The following is a 13,902-nucleotide window of genomic DNA, read 5'->3' on the forward strand; positions in this document are numbered from 1 at the left end:
AATTGGCCATGCTAAATTGCCCGTAGTGTTAGCTAAGGGGTATGGGTGGGTTGCGCTTGCGGCGGGTCGGTGTGGACTTGTTGGGCCAAAGGGCCTGTTTCCATACTGTAAGTAATCTAATCTAATCAGTACAGGGGATAAATAAGTATTGGGAAATGTGTACAAAGTCACCAATTCTGGTGCCATTGTACAAACATACCTCAGTACAAATTAGTGATGGTATGGTGGCTAGCACTGCTGCCTCACAGCACCGGGTTCGATTCCACCCTTGGGCGGCTGTCTGTGTGGAGTTTGTACATTCTCTGCGTGGATTTCCTCCGGGTGCTCCGGTTTCCTCCCATAGTCCAAAGATGTGCAGGTTAGGGTGAATTGGCCATGCTAAATTGGCCATAGTGTTCAGGGATGTGCAGGTTAGGTAGCTCAGCCATGGAAAAGACAGGATATGGTAGATGAGGCAGGATGGGTTGATGTGGACTTGATGTGCCAAATCTGAAAATGTGTTGCTGGAAAAGCGCAGCAGGTCAGGCAGCATCCAAGGAACAGGAGATTCGACGTTTCGGGCATAAGCCCTTTCGGGCATAAGCCTTTTCCTGAAGAAGGGCTTATGCCCGAAACGTCGAATCTCCTGTTCCTTGGATGCTGCCTGACCTGCTGCGCTTTTCCAGCAACACATTTTCAGCTTTGATCTCCAGCATCTGCAGTCCTCACTTTCTCCACCTTGATGGGCCAAATGGCCTGCTTCCACACTGTAGGGATTCTATGAAAATCTTAGGAAAAATGAAAAAAAAAGATATTAAAAGACAGTCCTTACAAAAATAGTTCAGTGTTGATGGGCCGCCTCTGCACCATATGATTCAATCAAACAGTCTTTGTTTGTAATTGAAAGGCTTGTTTCTGAGCTTCACAGCTAAGTCTCACTTGGTCAGGGACCTGCCGAGGTCAAAGACAAGTATGATCCCCCCCGGTGATGGGGCCTGATAACACTTACTACAGTAAATCAGAGACTTCATCCAGTACAGGAATTGAATTTGTGCCATTGGTGCTGTGCCACATTGCAACTCATCGATCAACTGAATGATCCCAAGTCACTCATTGATGTAACACGCAGGTAATCTGATTGGCAATATGGCAACTCATGGCTAGTGGGAAGATGATGGGGACAGTGAGGATCATACTCAAAATCACATGTAGTGAAAATCAGCAGAGAAACCGGAATATATACATGGAAGAGAGTGATTTCATACACCACGAGTCTCAGTTTAAAGTTTCCTCGGTAATTAATGACCCTTCTTTCCCTGGTGGAAGCAAGCGAGGAATTCAACCCCAACCCCCTTCCCCTCCAATACCCAAATACTCTTATCTATTCCATATGTTCACAATGTAAACACTCTTCATCCCAAACTCGTGCCTCTTAGTTCCCCCACTATTCAAAGGCATCCTCAGCCTCTCCTCACAGTTTTGATGTAAGCTCTCATACCAGACTCCCTGTGCAAGGTGGCATCTGCTAACTAAACATCACTGATTGATCTTTGTACATAATTCGTCGGTTGTAAGGAGCTTTGGGCATGTCTTCAAAAGTTGAATGGTGCTGCATAAATAAAAGTTCTTCTATTCCTCCCTTCCCTTCATCTCTGCTCGACTTTCATATCCAATCTTTGATTAACAGTGGGAACAGTGTGGCAAATGGTACTGTTCCCTCCTTAGACTTAGTCTCTATGGACACTAGCACTCTCGTTGACTTGCCAATTTAAAAAAAAAACAAGAGATTTGCTTACAGGATACGTACAACTCTGGCAAACCCAGCATTTATTGTCCATTCCTCTCTGCCCAGGAGCAGAGTTGAGAGTCAATGGCATCACGATAAGTCTGGCATTGCATGGAGACCACCTCAGCAACACTGTTGGCTTTTGAATCTCAAAGGGCTTTCATGACCTGAAGCTGATTTTTATAATCAACGATAATTTGATGTTCTTGAGATAACTTTCAATTCCTATTTGTTTGTGGGATGTGGACGTTACTGATCAGGCCAACATTTATTGTCCATCCTTAATTATCCAGAGGTCAGTTCAAATGCAGCAAGAGCTGGACAATATCCAGGCTTGGGCTGACAAGTGGCAAGGAGCCTTTTAGCCAATAGGAGACAATCTAACCACCGCCCCTAAATTCAATTGTTTTAGATTAGATTAGATTAGATTACTTACAGTGTGGAAACAGGCCCTTCGGCCCAACAGTCAGTCGCCTGAGGCGGGAATTGAACCCGGGTCTCTGGCGCTGTGAGGCAGCAGTGCTAACCACTGTGCCACTGTGCCACCCACTATCACTGAATCCCCTGTCATCAATATCCTTGGGGTTACCATTGACCAGAAACTCAACTGAGCTTATCGCATAAACACGGTGGCAACAAGACCAAGTCAGAGGCTAGGAATACTGCAGCGAGTAACTCCCCTCCTGACTCCCCTAAGCCTGTCCACCAGCTACAAGGCACTAGTCAGGAGGGTGATGGAATACTCCCCACTTGCCTGGATGGGTGCAGCTCCAACAACACTCAAGAAGCTTGACACCATCCAGGACAAAGCAGCCCACTTGATTGGCACCACACCCACAAACATCCACTCCCTCCTCCACCGACGCTCAGTGTCAGCGGTGTCTACCAGTACAAGATGCACTGCAGAAATTCACCAAAGGTCCTCAGACAGCACCTTCCAAACCCATGGTGACTTCTATCAAGAACGGCAGCAGATACATAGGGACATCACCACCTGAAGCTCCCCTCCCCTCACCATCTCCCAATCCAAAGATGTGCAGGTTAGGTGGATTGGCTATTGGAAAATGCAGGATTACAAGAATAGGGTACAGGGGCAGGTCTGGCTGGGATGCTGTTTGGAGGGTCAGTGTGGACCTGATGGGCCGAATGGCCTGTTCCCAAACTGTAGGTATTCAATAATTTCAAATATTGTTTCACTGAGAAACTGCTCAGCAGAGAGAAGGGGGTGGAGGGTGGGGGAGGCGGGAATCTATAAAATCCTCACCTAAATTTCACAGTATACAGACCCATTGTACAATCACAGAATTCTCATAGCGTAGAAAAAAGCCATTCAGCCCATCGGGTCTGCACCAACCCTCCAAAGAGCACCCCATGCAGACCCAATCCCCCATCCTATCTCTGTAGCCCTACATTTCCCTTGGCTAGTGCACTCTAACCTGTACAGCTTTGGATTGTGGGAAGAAACCAGAGCACCCGGAGGAAACCCATGCAGACACGGGGAGAATGTGCAAACTCCACACAGAGAGTTGCCCGAGGCTGGAATCGAACCTGGGTCCACCATGCCACCCATTGTTCTCAACCTCATTCCCATTTTGTAAGCCACCAAAATAAAAACCCCAAGTTGGGCTAGTTTGGGAATGAATGGAACAGCACGGATTAATTAACAGCGAAAACAGCAGCTCCACAATAAGCAATGATAATTTGCTTATTAACCAACCTCCTGCTGGTGTGAATGAAACATTGAGAATGAAACCAATAACAGATGAGATCACAGGAGTTGGGTAACATTTGATGAAATTCTTGGCATCAGTTGTGAATTCGGAAATTCAATAAAATGCAAGGATTCCAAAGGAGATCTGGTTTAAAGCTGCAATCTGTTATCGTGTACTGAATGAGCGTTTCTTGTGTCATTTCAATTCATCGCTGCAACTCTCTGAACAGGCAGGCACTATTTTCCCTGGAGTGTCGGAGGCTGAGGGGTGACCTTATAGAGGTTTGTAAAATCATGAGGGGCATGGATAGGGTAAATAGACAAGGTCTTTTCCCCAGGGTAGGGAAGTCCAGAACGAGAGGGCATAGGTTTAGTGTGAGAGGGGAAGGATTTAAAGGGGACCTAAGGGGCCATTCTCCCAGTAACAATCCTGAGGTTTATGGCCTGCTTGATCACATTGGCCATGTATTCAGGGACGCAGATACCCACCGGCAATTGTTCAGTGATTCCTCACACTTTCTCCCTCAGTTGAAAACAGAGGTGATGGTATCATGATATTGTTGCTGGGCTAACCATCTAACAGCCCAGTTAGTGTTCTTGTGGAGTTGTGTTCAAAGACTTACCACAGCAGATGAAGGAATTTGAATTCAATGATAATGACCATGAAACCATTGTTGTAAAAAAAACCCACCAGGTTCTCTTTATGATCCCTTAGGGAAGGAAGTCAGTTGTTCTTATCTGATCAGCCTAGACCCCCAGCAATGAGGTTGATGTTCAAATGTTAAGGGATGCGTAATAAATGCTGGCCTAGCCAATGGTGCCCATATCTCACGGAAGGAATTAAAGTATTTCCCCCAAACCATCCCAGTCTCTTACAACAAATGGATTAGTTACTATATTCCCCCACTACACCAGAGATAGAGTCATACAGCACAGTAACAGACCCGTTGGTCCAGCCGGTCCATGCTGACTATAATCCCAAACTAAACTAGTCCCATCTGCCTGTTCCTGGCCCATGTCCTTCCAAACATTTCTTATTTGAGTCCTTATCCCAATGTCTTAAATGTTGTAACTGTATCCACATCCACCACTTCCTTGGGAAATTCATTCCACACACGAATCACCCTCTGTGGAAAAAGATTGACCCTCATGTCTTTTTTAAATTCTTTCACCTCTCATCTTAAAAATATGTCCCTTTCGTCTTGAAATCCTCCACCCTCGGGAAAAGATGCCTGCCATTCAATTTGCCTATGCCCCTTATGATTTTATAAACCTCGATAAGGTCACCCCCAACCCTCCTACGCTCTGATGAAAACAAACCCAGCCCTTTCAGCCTTTCCTTATATCTCAAACACTCCATTCCCAGCAGCATCATTTATGGGTCAGTGCATTGAGTACAGGAGTTAGGAGGTCATGTTGCAGCTGTACAGGACATTAGTTAGGCCACTTTTGGAATATTATGTGCCATTCTGGTCTCCCTCCTATCGGAAGGATGTTGTGAAACTTGAAAGGGTTCAGAAAAGATTTACAAGGATGTTGTCAGGGTTGGAGGGTTTGAGCTATAGAGAGAGGCTGAATAGGCTGGGGCTGTTTTCCCTGGAGCATCGGAAGCTGAGGGTGACCTTACAGAGATTTATAAAATCATGAGGGGCATGGATAGGATAAATAGACAAGATCTTTTCCCTGGGGTGGGGGAGTTCAGAACTAGAGGGCATAGGTTTAGGGTGAGACAGGAAAGATGTAAAAGGGACTTAAGGGGCAGGTCTGCCCTGGTTTTGGCAAGATGGTGATGGCAATGATGTATGTCCTGAGCAGGGGCCCCTGGCATTGGCAAGGCAGTGATGGCAGTGCGGTATGTTTGGAGTGGGAACCCCTGGCATTGGTGAGACGGTGATGGCAGTGTGGTATGTCCGGAGCGGGGATCCCTGGCATTGGTGAGACGGTGATGGCAGTGCGGTATATCCTGAGCAGGGCCCCCTGGCATTGGTGAGACGGTGATGGCAGTGCGGTATGTCCTGAGTGGACATCCCTGGCATTGGTGACTCGGTGATGGCAGTATGGTATCTCCTGAGCGGGGACCCCTGGCATTGGCGAGATTGTATTGGCAATAGGGTATATCCAGATTTGGGACCCCTGGGATTGATGAGATGGTTATGGCAATGCAATATGTCCCCAGCGGGGTCCCCTGGCATTGGCGAGATAGTGATGGTCATGTGGGATGTCCAGATTGGGGACCCCTGGCATTGGTGAGACGGTGATGGCAGTGTGGTATGTTTGGAGTGGGAACCCCTGGCATTGGTGAGACGGTGATGGCAGTGTGGTATGTCCGGAGCGGGGATCCCTGGCATTGGTGAGACGGTGATGGCAGTGTGGTATGTCCGGAGCGGGGATCCCTGGCATTGGTGAGACGGTGATGGCAGTGCGGTATGTCCGGAGCAGGGACCCCTGGCATTGGTGAGACGGTGATGGCAGTGTGGTATGTCCGGAGCGGGGATCCCTGGCATTGGTGAGACGGTGATGGCAGTGCGGTATGTCCTGAGCGGGGACCCCTGATTGTGGTCGTGACAGCCCCAGAGTGGGGACTCCTGGTTGAGGGACTTGGCAGCTGTGAGGTTAAAGAGATGGCACCTGGAGAGTGGTGATTCTGATGTTGGTGGGGCCCAGTGTAAATGGTGGGTGGGAGTGGAGTGGTGGCACGGACATTGCTGGTGAGCAGCTCAGTGCTCAGAGGTGAAGCTGGTCAGAACGAAGATGGACTCGCTTTCAGCTATACCGTGTTATTCTCAAACTATTCGAAATGGTACCAGAATGAGGCAGCGGTTGAAGCTTTTCACTGTATTTTACTGCATTATTCACTGTAAAAAGGCAAGTGGCAATAAATCATTCCATTCAATTCAGAGCACTGGAGAGAGATAAAATGAGTTGGAAAAGAAAGAGCATTTTAAAATTCTGTGTGTGAAATAATAAAGTTTGGCTTCTTATGTGAACTGAATCTCTAGGATAGTTATTTGACCCTTTTCAAAAAGGTGGGATATGCAGTGCCAAGTCTATACTTGGCTATAGATTTGCTCATGATTAAAATGCACCATTTCTCACAGCGTCAAAGAAACCTGTGTTTGCAACATTCCTCCAAGGCTATTGGAGTTGTGATTGACTGTGACCCTCTGTCTAACTGCAGAGGCGACAACCCCCGCAATTTACTGCCTTCCAGTTCACCCAAGGTCCCACAATATCATCGATCATCCTGCCTTGCAGACTCTCCCAAACAAAATGGAGCAGGCATAATGTACAAGCATGCACTGAGTGTCAGGGTTCAAGGCTGACTCCCCCTGCAGCCGATAACAGCACACACGGGGGCCTGCCCTTTCCAGTTCGGGTTGGATTTCCCTTTCTGTTCACACACAGGATCGGCAGAGCCAGACAATGGGAACTACAGATCAGTCTGTACCTGGCCTGAGTCCTAGCCTTGACGCAGTGTGTAGCACCCTCAATTCGGAGTTCAAAAGGGTTGCTCAGTGGTTACAGCTGTTGTTTCATTGTGTCAGGGACCTGGGTTCAATCCCAACTTTGGGTGATTGTGTGGGTTTTCTGTCAGCCTAAAGATGTGCAGGTCGGGGTGGATTGGCCGTGCTAAATTATCCAAGGATATGCAGGTTAGGTGGATTGGCCATGGGAAATATTGAGTAACAGGGATGTGCAGGTCAGGGTGGATTGGCCCTTCTAAATTGTCCCACAGTGTCCAGGGATGTGAAGATAAGGGTGGATTGGCCAAGCTAACTTACCCATAGTGCCCAGGGACATACAGGTTAGGCAGATTGGCCATGGGAAATGCTGGGTTTCAAGGATGTGCAGGTTAGGTGGATTGGCCATGCTAAATTACCCATAGTGCTCAGGGATATGCAGATTAGGTGGATTGGCCATGCTAAATTGCACTAGTGCCCAGGGATGTGCAGGTACAGGTGGATTGGCCATGCTAAATTGCCCCATAGTGTCCAGGGATGTGAAGGTTAGGTGCATTGGCCATGCTAAATTACCCAGAGTGCCCAGGGATGTGCAAGTTAATGTGAATTGACCATGCTAATTTGCCCCATAGTGCCCAGAGATGTGCAGGTTAGGGTGGATTGGCCATGCTAATTTGTCTGTGGTGTCTACGGATAGGATAGGGGACTAGGTGTGGTGGGATTGTCGCAGACATGATGGATCAAATGGCCTCTTTCTGCACTGTAGGGAATCTATGATGGGTTGAAGTCCCATGTCAGTCTTGAATATAACCTGGGTAACACTTTCCAGTACAGTACCAGATAAGCACTTGAAGTGTCATTACATTCAGGGCTGTGGGCCTAGTTTGGGAAATTGGGACTAAAGTAGGTAGTAGCATGTTTTTGGCTATACTTGTTGGGCTGAATGGTCTCTTTCCTACTTCATGATTCTGTGATTCTAGGTGAGTGCTGCAATGCTGGATGATGCCAGACGTAACTTGATGAGTAATCCAGACGTCTGGGTGAAAAACAAAATGTGGAAAGGCGAGTTCAAATCTCACTAGGGAAGGAATCTAGATTCAATTAATTAATGACAACTCTAGTTCATTTGAAACTGCAGGATTGCCACAGAAATCTTTCTCAATTGGAAGGGGGAAGGAAATCTGCCACTGTTACCTGGTCTGACCTACACGTCACTCCAGACCTGCAGAGATGTGGTGGACTGTCAACTCTCCTCCAAAATGGCCGACCAAGCCACTCAGACACAGGTGCCTCACTACCGCCACCTCAAGGACAAAGAGGAAAGAACAATAAGTGTGAGTCTTGTCTCCAATGGCCAAAGGCCAATAAAAAGAGCAAAAGAGCTCGTCGATACCAATGTTGCAATACACGCTACATTAAACAATTTTACAAATTAATGATTCTACTTTGCTTAATACCTTATTTTCATTAACCAATAAAATCTTTCTTTAAAATTATTTCCCCATGAGGTATTTGCCAGGAACTTTTCATTCTTTGTTGAAATATATTCATGAGCTTAGCGTGAAATAGCTCCAGAGAGGTTGGTAACCTGTCACCAAATCTCCCTTTATATACAGTCCTTGGCACTGATCCAGCTCCCTCAGAGTCAGCTCTCTGAGTGAACAAAACCTCTGACCCTCCTGTTTGTATCTGTCAGCCAGGGCTCCCTGACCAGACCAAGTTAACAGCCCCACCCAGGGAACTCAGATTCTATGAGGTCCACCTGGCTGATCCAGTTACAATCACTACATGGTCAGCACAACTTAGAACAGATCAGGTAAGGATGGCAGATTTCCATCCCTAAATGCCGTTCGTCAACTGGTTGAGTTTTTACAACCATCAATGATATTTTTATACATCAAAACTGAAAGTGCTGGAGAAACTCAGCAGGTCTCAGCAGTGTCCAAGGAGAGAGAAACAAGGTTAATGTTTCGAGTCCGATGAGGGTGTTCTTCATCTCTGAAGCATCTCTGGTGATTCTCTGTAAAATGTGAGCTGAAAAGAGGAAGATTGTGTGTGAGATGTCACTTGAAGTTACGATGGGCCACATGCTATTGATGGATGTGTTCAGACCCGAATCACTAACTCCACTTTCTCTCTCCACAGATGCTGCTAGACCAGCTGAGTTTTCCCAAAAATTTCTGATTCCCAGCATCCACAGTTCTTTGTTATTTTCACTAATAATCTCACTCAAATAAACATTAATCTGAAAGTCCAGCCCCCAGGCACATCCCTGGGCACTATAGGGCAAATTAGCATGGCCAATCCACCTTAACTTGCACATCCCTGGGAACTATGGGCAATTTAGCATGGCCAATGCTTTGCTTCCATCAGCTGCAGTAATGGGATTTTAACCCCAGTGTTACGGTTGGGTTGTTGGATTACTAACCCAGCGACATCACCATGACTCTATTGACAATATGGGAGAGACAGCAGGTTAGGTAATATCTGGGACCCTGGCCCAACCGCTCCCTTTTGGCTGTCCGAACACAACTTTCTTTTCCAAATGATTCCTTCTTATTTTTATTATTTCTTAATTTCACCTTTTGTATCAAGTTCAGCTTTACTTTTTTCTATTGATGAGGTGGGGCAGTTTTGGTTGGACAGACCTCGGTCCTCGGAAATCTTGTTGGGCCTCAGGACCTCAGTGGTTTCAACATGCCCCAGTCCTCAGCGATTTCACTGTGGTTTTGATATGCCCTGGTACTCTGCAGTTGGACAAGCCATGGTCATCGACAGTTGGATAGGCCCTGGTCACCGACAGTTGGATAGGCCCCAGTCCTTGACAGTTGGATAGGCCCCTGTCCTCGACAGTTGGATAGGCCCCAGTCCTTGACAGTTGGATAGGCCTCGGTCATCGACAGTTGGATAGGCCCCGGTCCTCGACAGTTGGATAGGCCCCAGTCATCAACAGTTGGATAGGCCCCAGTCCTTGACTGTTGGATAGGCCCCAGTCCTCGACTGTTGGATAGGCCCTGGTCCTCGACAGTTGGATAGGCCTCGGTCATCGACAGTTGGATAGGCCCTGGTCATTGACAGTTGGATAGGCCCTGGTCATTGACAGTTGGATAGGCCTCGGTCATCGACAGTTGGATAGGCCCTGGTCATTGACAGTTGGATAGGCCCCGGTCCTCGACAGTTGGATAGGCCCCGGTCCTCGACAGTTGGATAGGCCTCGGTCATCAACAGTTGGATAGGCCCTGGTCATCGACAGTTGGATAGGCCTTGATCATCGACAGTTGGATAGGCCCTGGTCATCGACAGTTGGATAGGCCCTGGTCATCGACAGTTAGATAGGCCCCGGTCCTCGACAGTTGGATAGGCCTCGGTCATCGACAGTTGGATAGGCCCTGGTCATCGACAGTTGGATAGGCCTTGATCATCGACAGTTGGATAGGCCCTGGTCATCGACAGTTAGATAGGCCTCGGTCCTCGACAGTTGGATGGGCCCTGGTCATCGACAGTTGGATAGGCCTCAGTCATCGACAGTTGGATAGGCCCTGGTCATCGACAGTTGGATTGGCCCCAGTCCTTGACAATTGGATAAGCCCAGGTCATCGACAGTTGGATAGGCCCTGGTCATCGACAGTTGGATAGGCCCCAGTCCTTGACAGTTGGATAGGCCCTGGTCATCGACAGTTGGATAGGCCCCGGTCATTGACAGTTGGTTAGGCCCTGGTCATTGACAGTTGGATAGGCCTCTGTCATCGACAGTTGGATAGGCCCCGGTCATCGACAGTTGGATAGGCCCCAGTCCTCGACAGTTGGATAGGCCCTGGTCATCGACAGTTGGATAGGCCCCAGTCTTCGACAGTTGGATAGGCCCCAGTCCTCGACAGTTGGATAGGCCCCGGTCATCGACAGTTGGATAGGCCATGGTCATCGACAGTTGGATAGGCCATGGTCATCGACAGTTGGATAGGTCCCAGTCCTTGACAGTTGGATAGGCCCCGGTCATCGACAGTTGGATAGGCCTCAGTCATCGACAGTTGGATAGGCCATGGTCATCGACAGTTGGATAGGCCCCAGTCCTTGACAGTTGGATAGGCCTCGGTCCTTGACAGTTGGATAGGCCCCAGTCCTTGACAGTTCGATAGGCCCCGGTCATTGATGGTTGGATAGGCCCTGGTCATCAACAGTTGGATAGGCCCCAGTCCTTGACAGTTGGATAGGCCCCGGTCATTGACGGTTGGATAGGCCTCGGTCATCGATAGTTGAATAGGTCCAGGTCATCGACAGTTGGATAGGCCCTGGTCATCGACAGTTGGATAGGCCTCAGTCCTTGACAGTTGGATAGGCCCCAGTCCTTGACAGTTGGATAGGCCCCAGTCATTGACGGTTGGATAGGCCCTGGTCATCAACAGTTGGATAGGCCCCAGTCCTTGACAATTGGATAGGCCCCGGTCATTGACGGTTGGATAGGCCCTGGTCATCAACAGTTGGATAGGCCCCAGTCTTTGACAGTTGGGTAGGCCCAGGTCATCAACAGTTGGATAGGCCCCAGTCCTTGACAGTTGGATAGGCCCAGGTCATCGACAGTTGGATAGGCCCTGGTCATTGACAGTTGGATAGACCCCAGTCCTTGACATTTGGATAGGCCCCGGTCATCGAAGGTTGGATAGGCCCCAGTCCTTGACAGTTGGATAGGCCCCGGTCATTGACAGTTGGGTAGGCCGCGGTCATTGACAGTTGGATAGGCCCCAGTCATCGACAGTTGGATAGGCCCCAGTCATTGACATTTGGATAGGCCCTGGTCAACAACAGTTGGATAAGCCCTGGTCCTCGAAAGTTGAATAAACCTTGGTCATCGACAATTGGATGGGCCCCAGTCCCGGTCATTGACAGTTGGGTAGGCCCCGGTCATTGACAGTTGGATGGACCCCGATCATCGACATTTGGATAAGCCCTGGTCTTCGACAGTTGTATAGGCCCCAGCCATTGACAGTTGGATAAGCCCTGGTCCTCGAAAGTTGAATAAACCTTGGTCATCGACAATTGGATGAGCCCCAGTCCTTGGTGGTGGTCAATGTGTGAAGCCAAGAGACCATGGAATGAATGGAAAAATGTCATTTGTTGAATCGTTGTCTTTTCTTAACTGTATAATTTATGGTATTAAATGGTGCTCTTTTGTAGCGACCTATACACACTTTTGCTGTATTTTTGCAAAAACAGGTAACCAATTTATTTCCTTCTCTCTTCCTTCTTTTCTTTCTATCTTTCTTAATTTCTTTCTTTCTATCTATCTGTCTATTTCCCTCGATTCTATGAGACTAATCAGGCAAAAAGGCTGCTGTATAAGCCACATTAGAAGAGACTGTGTGTTAAAAAGTAATTAAGTAGACTCTGTAAATGTTTTTGGGCAAAGGTTAGAAAGGGATGACCTCAGTGCTGCTTTTTCTCCCTGCCGCTGCTCCTCACCTTAATCTGAGGAGCAGAGATGCTCCTGAGCTCAGGGCTTTTTTGCAAGGTCAGTCTGCATCATTGTTATGAAATATGATCAGTTGGTATGGAGATTCTAAAATATTAACTCTCAGCATGAGGACTTGACTGACAAGATTATCATTTATTGCTCAGCTTTGTGAAGATGGTGGTATGACTTTGACGTAACTGAAGGGCACGTCAGAGTTGACCACGTTGGTGTTAAGCCTCAGGCTAGGCAAGGACAGCAGGTTTTATTTATGACAGTGACCCCCCCCTCCCCTCCCCAACAGGTTCCTCTCGTTTTTACTGATGTGATCCTTGCACTTTTTCAAAATCCATATGCTGCCTAAGGTGGGTCTTGAACTCATGGCTTTTTGACTAGTAACAGCACCACTCCAGTTGTGGTATCTGGCAACAGTCAAATAGGTCACAATTAAACTTGGCACTGCACATTCACAGAATTATTTTTAGATTAGATTAGATTACTTACAGTGTGGAAACAGGCCCTTCGGCCCAACAAGTCCACACCGACCCGCCGAAGCGCAACCCACCAATACCCCTACATTTGCCCCTTACCTAACACTACGGGCAATTTAGCATGGCCAATTCACCCTGACCCGCATATCTTTGGATTGTGGGAGTAAACCGGAGCACCCAGAGGAAACCCACGCAGACACGGGGAGAACGTGCAAACTCCGCACAGTCAGTCGCCTGAGTCGGGAATTGAACCCGGGTCTCTGGCGCTGTGAGGCAGCAGTGCTAACCACTGTGCCACTGTGCCGCCCACTGAGTTTTTTTACATGAATGGGTGAAGAAAAGACAGGCGAGGGAATGGTTCAATGCTTAAATTTGGAGATGAAATACCTCAGAACATGTTTGTCAGGGTAACTGTTTTGGCCATCTGTTTTTATTGGAGTTTAAGTCCATCAGAGAGCCAAAGATTCAAATGATGGACCAAGGGAAATGTTCAGCACAGTACAATCTGTCTATTTTTAATCCAAGAACAGACACTTTTGCATGCCTTCAGATCTCTAATTAATCCTCAGAGAGTTGGAGTACTGCTCTCCATCTTAAAGTTCTGAATCCAACATCTTCGTAATGAAAGCATTCATGTTATGGGTTCCAGTTGTGTGAGGTACTCCATCAGGCAAATGCATGAACTATCATTTCTGTATTTCCAGGAAGAGGTTAAACTGCCCTGGTCACCAGTGGGGAGTCTGACAGCAACAAGATGAATAAGTAATACTTTTTGTGCAGTTTGAGCCTTATATACAGTCAGGATTGCCTTTGAGATGGTCGTCAATAATTAGGTAAGTCTTATTTTGCAGTTATCACATCAAGGGTGTTGTTATGGTTACAGAGGAATCATTCTCTAATTAGTGCTAACATAGGGCAAATCATACAAACATGAATTCACAGCAACAGTAGATCACTCAACTCTTCCAATCTGTTGTACCATTCAATAATACCCTAGCTGATCTGCTTCCTCCATAGTCCTATCTACC

At 47.6% G+C, this 13,902-nt stretch overlaps 1 protein-coding gene across 1 annotated transcript in view; it reads right to left on the reverse strand.

Annotated features, from left to right (window-relative positions):
- ubl5 (ubiquitin like 5) overlaps positions 1-12,674 on the reverse strand; it is a 76,391-nt gene extending 63,717 nt beyond the window's left edge. The window contains exon 1 of the mRNA XM_060855191.1: positions 12,664-12,674. The gene's annotated coding sequence lies outside the window, so the exon portion shown is untranslated. The remainder of the gene's footprint in view (positions 1-12,663) is intronic.
- Between the last annotated feature and the right edge of the window lie 1,228 nt (positions 12,675-13,902).

This window comes from Hemiscyllium ocellatum, chromosome 45, assembly GCF_020745735.1.
Source record: "Hemiscyllium ocellatum isolate sHemOce1 chromosome 45, sHemOce1.pat.X.cur, whole genome shotgun sequence".
Taxonomy (NCBI): domain Eukaryota; kingdom Metazoa; phylum Chordata; class Chondrichthyes; order Orectolobiformes; family Hemiscylliidae; genus Hemiscyllium; species Hemiscyllium ocellatum.